Raw genomic sequence first — 13236 nt, forward strand, 5'->3', positions numbered from 1 at the left:
TCTGTCTTTTGTTATTGTGCCTCCATTGCTAAAGAATCCCCATCAGATTTATGTAGCAGGCTAACCCTCAGGCTTCATGTAGCATGAACAAAACTGGTCCTGTTTCCTCCCTCCACAGAGCCAGCTCATCACAGTGACACAGCTGAACGGAACACAGAAGTGACTCCAAAGCCATGACGTGAAACATAGCTATGGACTCGGTGCTCTCAATGGTGGTAAAGGATGGCTACTCCTGGCAACACAGCCAACTTCTGAAAATCATCGTTAGCTCCCTCACGCATGTTACACTGCTAAATCTTCTTTCTCCTTTTTCAAAATTCCATTATGCTGTATATGAGATGTCTTCATCACACAGGCAGACCACCTTTCTCATTTCGAGTTGTATTTCTCTAGGTATCACCATGCCTTTTCTTATGTACACCAACTTAGTGTCTCCTAGTTCTGTTCTTCACTCCTCACCAAGATGCTATGGCTAGGGAAACAAGAAAAGAAAGAAAGAGAAGGGGGGGAGAAAGAGAGAGAGAAAGAAAGGAAGGAAAGAGGAAGGAAGGAAGGAAGGAAGGCAGGCAGGCAGGCAGGCAGGCAGGAAGGAAGGAAGGAAGGCAAGAAAAAAGGAGAACAGAAACAGAGAAGAAAGCTCCTAATTTGTAAATCTTATTCCTGCCATATTTCAATAAAGTTGTTGCATGTTGACTCGTGTCCTCCCCCTCCAAAAAAAGATGTTGACGTCCCAACTGCCAGTACCTCAAAATGTGACTTGTCCATTGTTGCAGATGTAATAGTTAGGGTCAGGTCATACTGAAGTAGGGTGGGCCCCTGATCCAATATGATTGGTGTCCTCATAAGAAGGCAGCCATGTGAAGAAAGAGACACACAGAGAACACCATGCAACAACGGACACGGAACTGGGGTGATGCAAACCAAGAAACCAAGCAATTGCAGGTAAACACCAGAAGCTAGGAAGAGCCAAGGAAGGAGGCCCCTCTACATTTCAGAGACAGCATGGCCCTGCTGCCATCCTGACTTCAGACTTCTGCCTTCTCGTACTGTGAGGCAATACATGTCTGTTGTTTTAAGTCACCCAGTTGGGGTGTTTCATTACAGCAGCCATGGCAAACTGATACATAAATACATTGAACCAAGTCTTGTAGCTCAGTGCCAGACTGTGTGCCAGACTATTTCAGGGCATTGGTTTGATAGCTGAACCCATTCTCTTTTTCCAATTTTTGGGGGGCTCCTCATGTTCGGCCCCACTTACTTTCTGCATGTAAGATGGAAGACATTTTGCTATAAGAATTATTTCCCATCTACCTCGATAAATCCTTTTTAGAAACATTCTGCACTAAGCACTGTGTCTAGTACAAGAACACTTTCCTAAAACAATGTGTGGAAGTACCTCTTCTTAGACATTTCTAACACATGTCAAGTTCTCTCTTCCGTGGGTGTGCAGTGGGTTAAGAAACTAAAACACTCGTCCACCCACTCCAAGGCCTTTCTTTTCTGTGACTGTGATTTACCACACTGCCCATTAACCTCAGCATCTGGAACCAGGCCACACTCCTCCCCCAAATCAGACACATCCTTTACGAATGGACCAACATCCTTTAAGAAACATCGAGACTCATGCAGATTCTGGCTCAGTCACTGGTAAATAACAGTGATGATGATGACAGGAGTCTTTGGCTTTTTAAGCCATAAACTTAGCTCCAGAGTTTTGATTCATAGCTGGATACGAAACACTGTGGGAACTTTGATTAGCAGGTGGTCCCATCAGGTGGATGAATTGTTTCTACTTTCTCCATAGTTATTCACAGTTCATTTTCCCTTCAGGATTTTTTAGGTAAGGGCTTGGAACTCTAACATGTTTGGGTTTTAAATTCTGGAAGGCACGCGGTGGAAATTTTTGGCACTCTCTTCTGAGTGATTTATGTACTGCTCCCATTGGATGATCTGTTTTACGCATGTGTGAAGGACTGATGCTCTGGAAACGTTTGCTTCAAATTTGCATGTGTTGGCCCTTCTGCACCCTGCACTTCACACTGAAATGAAAAAACTCCTTCCCCGAGAGATAGTTACACTACATCCTGAGGGAAAAGATCTTGAGATCCTTTCACCCCTTTTTTTTCCCACTGGTAAGCATCATCAAGAAGCCAAGAGTAGGAACTCTGATTTTAAGATCAGCTGGGAAGATACCCAGCTAAAATAACTTGGAAATATGTTGGGAATTTCAAAAACATGATGTGTGGAGAAAGGATAATTAAAACAAGAATCTCTGAGGCCTCCAGAAAGCAGCAAAGCAGCAAATTCTGCTAAGGCATCTGGTAAGAGTTTCTCTTTGATGATAGCAGACGATTAGTGGCTCTTCCACTTCTGAGAATGAACATTGCCCTTGTTAAACAGAAAGAGCACTGTGAACAAGTCACCTCCAAATCACCCTGAAGGTAGCGGTGTTGAAGCATCAGCCCTCTTGGAATAACTCCTGCCAGAGTCATCCTCTAGGACAGTGACAAACATGCTGGCTTCATAAAGAATGGTATCAGTCCCAGAATTTAGAATTTAGAGCTGGAAGATGGCAGAGATATTCCACTGGGTTTTAGACAGGCCGTTGAGTCTATCCATTGGGCACCCGTCAATAAATAAGATTATGTCATCTTGATCTTTCACTATCAGTTGGGAACCCCATGGGGTATAGGGTCAAGCCCACTGGGCAATAATCAATAATAGCCCCGTGCTAACAGGGGTCAGGTGTGGCAGTCTGGTTTGTCAACAGGAACCCTGTATTCACACAAAGAACTGAGTCTAGCTTATGAATAATCTTTCTTCATTTAGGATAACAAGCGATTTTCTAGTGGCCCGTCCCCAGGCTTGGTGCCATGGGAGAGATCAATGCACCCCTATGAAGGCAAAGACTAGTCTGGGTGCTCTTCCAGCCAGCCTTGCATCAATTAGCGTCCATGAGGCAGACAGGTGGCACATTAACGAGAGTTCAAGCAAAGGAAGCTGAATGAAGAAGCAGGGTGAAGGGAACCACGAGGGATGCTGACATGCTGGGAGGAGCGACAGCAGTGATCTGTCACCACCCTGGAGTCTGAGAGAACACACAGAGGGAGTGGCACTCCCGGAGCCTGAAGCGTTGGAGCCATGGGAGAAGGCGCAGGTGCTTCTGCAGCAGATGATGACGCCACTACTACAACTGCAGTGAAGCAGGAGGGACTAGGAAGTGAACAGGGGCCTCCTTTCTCTTCCTAGCCTGCAGTCTGCTGGAGCCACTCTCCTCTAGTCCGAGCTCAAGGCAAGCTCTCCTTCAGTCTGAGCTGGGAGAGGTGATGGAAGCAGCGTACAAAGAAAATCATTCTGGCCATGGGGTCCCAGATGGACTGCACTGGGGAGCAACTGGAAGTATGAAGACGGGTTAGGAAACTACTCAAGCTAAGAGGTAGTTCCGGCATGAAGTGATAAGGGCTCAGACTGCAGTTATGACAGTGGGAAGGGAAGGACAGGGCAGACTCAAGAGACATTGGCGAGGATGACAAACAGGCCTCGGCGACTAATTGAAAGTGTAGGGATGGCTGAGGAGAGGAGGAAACAACGGTGCTCAAGAGGTTTGCAGCCTAATTGACTAGGAAAATGATGGTGTTACAGAGAGATGTGGCGAGTTAGCTGGAGAGGGGGAGGCTAATAATTTACTGAAACAATTATGATGATTTTAAGGTTCCGGTACACCATCTGGGATGATATTTATTGGAGGTATTCTTCTTCACACGAATACTTCACCTGGGTTCAAGAGCTCATAAATGGCCTGGCTGTCCACCATTTCCCCAAACCCCAAACCTAAGACATCCTCATCAATCCTTTCTCCATTACTCCCAAATTACTCAGTCTCCAAATCCTATTCATTTTACTTTCGTTATCTCTCAAATCTACCCACTTTCCCCAATCCCATACTCTTTATCTTTGTTTCGACCACAATCATCCTTCATCTAGAATTCAGCGATTCTTTACCAAATGGTGTCCTGCCCCACCCCCATCATTTTCCACAAAGAAGTCAGCCAGGATGGTCTTTCTAAATAAGAAATCAGATTCTGCCATCTGCCGACTATATCCCTTCGGTGGCTCCCTTGGGATAAAGCCTTAACAGAACATGATAATCTTCTCATAGTTGACACCTGTTTCATTGTCTGCCCTCATCTCTCATCATTCCATGTCTCACCTTCTATGTCCCAACCACACTGAGCTATTTACATTTTCTTGACTGTGTCACACTCTCTCTCACTCCCAACCTTGCACATGACTGCCTTCTCTGTCTGGATTATCTTCCTTCTTTCACAACGCATCATTCTCGATATCAAACGTCAAAATATCCCTCCTCCTTCAGGGAGACTTTGCTGACATCCCTAGGCCATGCTGGGTATCTCTTTTCTGTGTTTCCTCAATATTTTATTCGTCCTGTATCATTGCTTGTTAACACTGTGTAGAATTAATTGCTTATTTGCTTATGTGACTTCCACTCTAGATCTATGTGTCTAACCACAAAAAAGTATTTGTTTAATGAATGAATAAATAAAGCAAGTAGACACATTGTTCTCTTGGTATTTAAATCAATTCAACAAGCTGGCACTGTATAACTACTATTTGCCGTGCCCTGTGCTGGAGGTTGGGTGTATAATGGTGAGTGCACTCCTGCAGACAAGAAATGTACAATCTAGTATAGTAGAGTCAGTGATAAGTCAGCAAATATATTACACAAAGTGTTCAGTAATATGGAAGGGTCAGATGAGTGCAGTGGAAAACGCCTATACTTAAACTCAGATTGAGGTTCAAATTTATTCTCCAATTTTTATATGACCTTGAACAAAAGGCTGAACCTCTTAAACCCCAGTCCTTTATAATGAGGACACAAATCCTATTTTAGACCTTATTATAATTAAATAATAACCGTGGGGCATCATAGGGTTCGTAGATGTTCAATAAATGCTATTTTCTTCCTTTACATGTTTTGCTGTTGTGTTTGTGCTGTCATTGTTTGGGACTTAAAACATCTTCGGATACACCTTGTTAAAACGTAACAGCGGGTGAGGTGTGGGGATGGGGCAGAATTTAATCACAGAAAGGGGCTCAGATATTTCCTGAGAGCTTTTGCTGGGGGAAGAAGGAAAGGTCTCTGGGAAGGATCCAGAAACTGAGGCGGAGACTCAGTGGGTGGATGTGCACGGGAGGGGGAACTGGGATCTGATTAGCATGTTGGCCTATGACTGATACTGGCCTCCTCACTTGAAAATCCTAGGAGTTCCTAACGTCCACAGAGTTTTCCAGCCACAGCTAAGACCCATCCACTCACAGCTCTCACACATTTTCTCCTTCTTTCCAACCAGCTCAAAAAGACCTTGACGTGACCAGCAACAGCAGCAGCAGAGCAAAGCTAAAACTGCAGGCTTGCCTCTAGCTAACTATATTTCTTCACAGTGTCTCTTTTTTGTTTCTTCTTTAATCCATCAGCTGTTTTCCTGGCCCTATTCCTGCCTTAGTTTGAGATCTCTGCTAAATTTCCCCAGATCAGGGATTTTAACGTAGCGGTGGGTCATCCCCAGTGAGCAACGAGGGCAAAAATTGAGTACAAAACAATAAAATGGAAGTAAGAAAAAAAAAAAAAGAAACCAAAATAAATATCAAAAGCAAAGAAAGGAAGAAGAAAATTGGACTCTATTTACAGATGGCATGAGTATTTGTGCTGAAAACCTCAAGGAAATCTACATGACAGCTACTAGAATTAATATGTAAATTTAGCAAGGTGGGAGAGTACAAAGTGAAGCATCCAGAAGTTAATTGTATTCTGTACGCCAGCAGTCAACAATCAGAAAATTAAATAATAAAAATTCGATTTGCAAGGGTACCTAAAAACAAACAATATTTAGGAATATATTTAACAAAAGATATGTGAGAACTCGTCACTGAAAATTATAGAACATTGCTCAAAGAAATTAAGGAAGAATCACATACATGGAGAAATAATCCATGTTCATAGGTTTATTGGAAGGTTCCGATTCATAGTACGTTAAAATTCATAGGTTTGTTGAAAGATTCAACTGTTAAGATTTCAATTCTACTCAAATTGACTGAGGGATTCAAAGTAACCCCAGTCAAAATCCCAGCCAGTATTCTCCCTGAAATTGACAAGCTCATTCTAAATTTTATTTGGAAAGGTGACAGCTCTAGAATAGACAAAACAATTTTGAAAAAGAAGAACAAGATGGACCTTGATAGTGTAAGAAGAACTTATGCTATCTACAAAAATCGAGATAGTGCAGTATTGACAGAAAGATAGACAAAAGGAACAATGAAACACAATAGAGTCCAGAAAGAGATCCACACATATATGTCTAATGATGCTGGAATGACTGGATATCCATATGCAAAAAAAAAAAAAGTGTCAACTCAAACTATACACAAAAATTAACTTGAAATGATCATAGACCTAAATGTGAAGCCTAGTACTATAAAATTTCTAGAAGAAAACAATGGAGAAATTTTAGTGACCTTGGGTTTTGTGAAGATTTCTTAAATAGGAGAGAAAAACCATGAGCTATAAAAGAAAATGCCAGTAAGTTACTTTATCAAAATAAAAATTTGGGTCTTTAGGGCTTCCCTGGTGGTGCAGTGGTTAAGAATCCGCCTGCCAATTCAGGGAACACAGGTTCGAGCCCTGGTCTGGGAAGATCCCACGTGCCGTGGAGCAACTAAGCCTATGCGCCACAACTACTGAGCCCGAGTGCCACAACTACTGAAGCCCATGTGCCTAGAGCCCGTCATCCACAACAAGAGAAGCCACCACAATGAGAAGCCTGCTCACCACAATGAAGAGTAGCCCCCACTTGATGCAACTAAAGAAAGCTGGCATGCAGCAATGAAGACCTAATGCAGTCATAAATTAATTAATTAATTAATTAATTTTTAAAAATTGGGGTCTTTAAAAGACATTGTCAAGAAAATGAAAAGACAACCAAGAGAATGTAAAAAATGTTTGCAAAGCATATATTTAACAAAGGACTTGTATCCAGACTATTTAAAGAACACTTACAATGCAATAATAAAAAGACAAACAATCCAATTAAAAAATAAGTGAAAGAATTGAACAGACACTTCACTAATGACAGTATACAAGCTGCATGAAAAGATGTAAATGACACTAGTCACCAGGGAAATGGAAATTAAAACTACCGTGAGATTCCACCATGCACCCATTAGAATGGCTATAATTAAAATGGACAAAACCAAATGGAGGTGAGGATGCTCAGCGACTGGAATCCTCATACACCCCTTCTGGGAATATTATATGGCTCAATCATTCAGAAAAAAACCTTTTGGTAATTTCTGAAAAAGTGAAACATATGACCCAGATGTTCCACTCCCAAGTATATACACAAAAGAAATGAAAACATATGTCCACACAAAGACTTGTACACAAGTATTTATAACAGTTTTGCACACAATAACCCTAAATTGGAAATCATCCATAGCAGCTTTATGCACAACAATCAAAAATCAAAACCAATCCAGATGTTCACCGGCAGGTTATGGATAAACAGAAAGTGATACATGCACATGGTGGAATATTATTCAACAATAAAAAGAAACAAACTGCTAAATACACAACAAAATGAATAAATGTCAACATCATTATGTTGCGTGTACGATGCCAGACATAAGAGTATGATTCCATTTATATAAAAGTCTAGAAAATTAAAAAAATCTGTGACCAAAAAGCAGCTCTGTTTTGATTGGGGCCAAAGTAGAAGAAGGGAGGGACAACAAAGAAGCAAGGAGAAATTTTGGAGAACGATAGAAATATTCTCCATCTTGATTGTGGCAGTAGTTCCTCATGTGTACACACTGAGTTGTGCATTTTAAATGGATGCATTACATTGTACGTAAATGATATCTCAATAAAGTTGATTTTCAAAAACAAAGAAGGCTAGCCCAATGCTATGTGTCTCCATATACCTACATCTCTACATATAACCACCAATCTCTGGAATTTGAACTTGAACTTTCCAAACAACATCAGTTACCTCACAGTCTCATAGAATGAGGAACGCATTCGCTGTCCATTTTCCTTTCCTTCCTGTCATGCATACCTCCACATTTCACTCTGTCTACCACTCCACCCACAAAATAAAAGTGTGAAGTTCCCTTCTGACTAATGCAACAACTTTAGACTCCCCCTGAAACAACAAACACAGCAGCACGTGTGCATGGCGTATGTGCGCCCTTTCCCCCAAAACATCCCTTTATGGGGGGCGCTATACAAGGAAGCAAGTGATGTAATCATTATACGTGATAACTAAATGGTTAGAGGACAGGAATAAAGAATTGTAGGAGTTAACTATGAATCTGTGATGATACACAAATCATGTCACTTTGGAGTGGATTATTGAGGAGGAAGGGGACAACCATTTTCAGATTAGCTGCATCAACACGGGTGTGCAGGGACTACCCTGGTGGTCCAGTGGTCAAGAATCCGCCTTCCAATGCAGGGGACTCGGGTTTGATCCCTGGTCAGGGAACTAAGATCCCACAACATGTCGTGGGGCAAGTAAGGCGGCGCGCTGCAACTACTGATTTCTAGCGCCTCAACTAGAGACCCCGCCTGCTGCAAACTACAGAGCCCACGCGCCCTGGAACCTGCGCACCACAACTAGAGAGGAGCCCGCATGCTGCAACTAACACACCGTGCAGCCAAAAAATAAATAAGTAAATAAAATGTTAAAAAAAGAGAGAAAGAAAACCACTGGATTTAAAAAAAAAAACTGGTCTACAAGGTTTCACGGGTGTCCTACACACCCTCACCTTCAGGTCACCTGCTACACAGAAGCTCAGCTAAACTAGCTTGTTTCCTTCAGTCTAGCCCAGAGGTCCCCAACCTTTTTGGCACCAGTGACCGGTCTCATGGAAGACCGGTGGGGGTGGGGATGGTTCAGGTGGCAATGCGAGCGATGGGGAGCCATGGGGAGCGGCAGATGCAGCAGCTCACTCGCCCCCTGCTGTGCGGCCCGGCTCCTAACAGGCTGCACACCAGTACTGGTCCATGGCCCGGGGGTTGAGGACCCCTGGTCTAGTGAGTATTTTCTGCTAGTGGGGACTCCTTAAAGCTGCAATTAGTTAGCCTGATCCTATAATTTACTGTGTTCCCAAAGCCAGTCACAATAATTCCTCCTGATTCCAAGAAGGTATGCCCAGCATCTAGAACATCTTTCTGCTATTGTCCACATACCCAGTCCTATTATTCTGACCAGCTGATGATTGATATTTGTGTAGGGTCTGAGTTCTGCTACTCGTGTCAATAATATTTGCTGACTCAGAGAAGCATTACTGTAGTTAACGTAGAGGTCTTGCTAACCTCTGTCTCTTTCTGAAGGCCAGTTAGTATTGCTTCTAGTTAGGGCATTGGAATCATGAAATTTTGCTGAATACGGTCGTAACATTTAATTCCTGCCAGTTACCCTCTGGTCAGAAGTATTAGAGGTCTGCAGATGGTCTGGCAAGGTTTCTAGAAGCAGTAGAAACCAGCAGCTGACTGCACAGCTATATAAAATTAAAAGCTGTTTCAAGATATGTACCATATGTACATGTACAAATCCATTAGGTAACATGGTGATCTTTTTGCATTATATGGGTATTAAATGCTATGGGAAATAAGGGACAATCAGAGAAATACATTGGCAAGGAAAAGAGAGAAACATGTATTGAAATCTTAACCTAGGATGGTTGCTTCCCAGTTTTTTGTTTTTTTTTTTTTTTTTTGCGGTACGCAGGCCTCTCACTGCCGCGGCCCCTCCCGTCGCGGTGCACAGGCTCCGGACGCGCAGGCTCAGCGGCCATGGCTCACGGGCCCAGCCGCTCCACGGCACGTGGGATCTTCCCGGACCGGGGCACGAACCCGTGTCCCCTGCATCGGCAGGCGGGCTCTCAACCACTGTGCCACCAGGGAAGCCCTGCTTCCCAGTTTTAATAGGATATAGTTCAGTTAAGAAAACATGGAGAAAACAGATGCAAGACTTAAAACTCTAAGAAGACTGGTCAGTAACAATGAGTGAAAATAGCAATGCCTCTTTTCTAGAATCCTTAAAATATATTAGTATCTTGTTTTAAATTAGAGAGAGACTAAATTAGTCTTTTTATGACAATTATGACAGCAAGTCTAGCACTATGGTTTTCATTTTAGGAGTGTTATAGATCTGCATAATATTGTAGGAGCAAGGAGTATGATCCTTATACCCATTGAAGAAATTAGTGATAAGAAGTTAGACTAGCAGAGAAATGAACGTTCAAAGGGAAACTTTGAAAAGATAATGAGATATTTGAATGAATTCAAGGAAACCTGTTTACCAGCTGTTTGGCTAAAAGTTCATGTAAAAAAATTCAGGGATGAGGCCTGCACTATTTGAAACTCTATGTGTCTTCAGGAGACCAACACTGGGATTAAAACTGAAAATCTTTCATCACTTTTCTGAATATTGGGACAATATGGTGTTCAATTGTAATCCATATGTTTAGCATTTTTAAGGTCAGGTTTCCTCCGGGTTTCATGAGCCATCAGGGAACCTCTTCTTTTAGTTGTGCAAGCCAAGGTGACTCTGTAATGAACCAGGGTACAAGCCTAGTTTTTACACACTTTTCATGATCTCTCTCCACGATCAGAGAAGGATCTCTCTGGTCTGAGTCTGCCTGACATTGATGGCATGTGTGGGCAGGTCTGCTGTACGCCTGCCTGGTCTGCAATTCTAGGTGATGCTGGGGTTTTAGAGGAAGAACGGATCATACTCTGACCCTCTCTGAGTTCAGAAACAAAACAGAAATAGACACCAGAAGGATCAAGGTGGGGAACACTGAGAGTGGCAAAGAATGGTTCCCCGCCAAAAGGAATTGTCAGCGGAAGTTTTCCTTTAGCTCAGGTTAGATTTCAAAAGACATTTCTCTAAGCGAAAGTTAATATTAAATTGGAGTTCAGAGAGTAAACTAAATTTTTTAAACACTGTAATCTGAAGCCATCTCTTTAGGGTAGCAAAGTTGAAATCCATATGCTAGCAGATGATCTTTGACTTAAAACAATTTTAAAGGACCGACATCACACTTTTTAATACTCCTTGTTATTATTAGCTCTATTCAAAAACACGTTTCTCACAGGTTCTTTGCACACTGTTAAATGTGCAACAAAGGTAGACGCATTTATTTTTAAGTGAGGAGAATTTTCAAGGACCTTAGGCCTCACTGTTCACTTTGTACAATAAGTGGGTGGGACATTATATGGATGACCCGGCATTCATGGGTCACGCTGAAGAATAAATCCCTTAGAATTAATTCCTATCTTTTTTCTTGAATTTTGGTACCTGGCTGTTTTTTGCAGTGGCATCTTCCGTCTTTTATCCCAGTTTACAGTTCTATTTTGCCCCCATATCCACGTCCGGTATTCACCACAAAGTTGTTGAAGAAGTTATTATTGAACAAATCATTGTTGAATCAAAGAATTTTCTACCATAAAGCAGCAAATTAAACACTATGTCTAAGTTATTGGCATACGGAAAGATGAAAACCCACAGGCCTCGTAAAAGAACCTTTAGGCAGCAAATTTTTTACTGGCTTAATTTTTTTTACCTTTGAAGTTTTCCTTTCTTCTTTTTTCTGGAGATAACTGGAGTTTGTTGCTTAATTTTCTAGAGTTTTCTCAAGCAGCCTTCCCCCGAAGTCCAACGCTAGGGAGGCCGCACAGGTGAGCAGACCGGCGAGCGTGTGATTGAGGCGTAATCTTGAGTCACAGCCACGGTCCTGGTTAACTCGTTCTCGAAGGAGCGGGAGGGGGAAGGGGGAAGAAGGGGGCACCCTGGTTGGAGTCAGGGGGAGACGGTGGCTGGGGTGGGGAGGGTGGTACAGAGGACAGCAGGGCCAAAGGCAGGGGTGCTGGCGGAACGTCCAGTCGCAACGAGGCCGGCGTTTCCCGGCCGGGTTACTAGCGTCGCCCGTGAGGCGCCTGCGCGTTACACCCAGAGCCCCGCCCCACGCACCCGTTACGCCATCATCCGGGCCAATCAGAGTGAGGAGGTCCGGCAGTGCCGGGGAGTCTTTGCCCAGCTGGCTAGAGAGTCAGTGCCACAGAATTCACGAACATTCTCAACCAAGTCGTGACCCGACCTCCCGGTCTGAAGACTGACGGTTTTAGCATTGAATCCTGTTGCATCATGGTGACCGTGGTAGTGACACGACCAGCAAGCTGGGCTTCGAGGAATTATAGTGCTTGTGGAGCAACATCAAAATGTGGCAAACAGTTTGACGTTGACCGTTCAGGGACCATGGGCAGCGGTGAACTCCCCGGGAACCTTTGAGGCAGCAGGGTTCCGCCTGAATGAGCATCTCTACGACAGGATCATCGGACGCTACTCAGATGGGGGAGGGAACACGGATGTTGACAGCTTCATCAGCTGTCTGGTCAGACTCGTCAGATTTCTGTGCCTTCAAACCTCTTGACAGACGTGGCACCGGACAAATCCAGGTGGACAGCCAGGAGTGGCTGCAGCTGACCATGTATTCCTGAATGGGAGCCCCAGACCTGCCCCCTCATTGCCTCGCCGCAGGACTCACCTTGGACTCTTCCGTCTCTCCCAGGGCTGAGGCTGATGGCAGTCATACCTTCATGGGCCTTTCAGTTCTCCCAGCCCTTGGCATCCAGCTTCTCAGCCAACAGCCAGGGCCCAACAAGCTTCACCACGCCCTGCCCGAAGGGTGACCCCAGGCCAGCACACCCAATCTCACACCCACTGCGTGACCCCTCTCCCGCACCAGTGCCATGTCCAACACTTGCGTTGCTTCCACATCCCAAGGGCCCTTCTCTCAGTTCTGGGAGGATCAGTCCAGTCCCTACACACCCTGGCATACCCATTCAGTTACCACCCGGAGAGCCCGAATTCCAGGCCATAACAGGCCCATATGCCCCAGTGCCTTTGTCTGTATTCTGCTCCCAGCCTGCCAGGCCCAAAAGGACAAAAATGTACCCCAGTGGCTGCTCTCTCTGAAAAAAAACCAGCCCAACAACTTTTCGCAGTCACTATAAACTCATGCATACCTCAAAGCCTTTTTGAAGAACTAACATACAGCTCAAGATTTTAACACTGCTATTTTGTGCTACAATTCAGATTTACTTAGTTAGCTCAGAAAAGTTCCCTCAGTACAGAAATCCATAGTCTTCCC

At 43.7% G+C, this 13236-nt stretch overlaps 1 pseudogene; it reads left to right on the plus strand.

The window, feature by feature from the left end:
- Positions 1 to 885: 885 nt before the first annotated feature.
- LOC101331940 (calpain small subunit 1 pseudogene) lies at positions 886 to 12773 on the plus strand (annotated as a pseudogene).
- Positions 12774 to 13236: the final 463 nt, after the last annotated feature.

This window comes from Tursiops truncatus, chromosome 21, assembly GCF_011762595.2.
Source record: "Tursiops truncatus isolate mTurTru1 chromosome 21, mTurTru1.mat.Y, whole genome shotgun sequence".
Lineage (NCBI taxonomy): Eukaryota > Metazoa > Chordata > Mammalia > Artiodactyla > Delphinidae > Tursiops > Tursiops truncatus.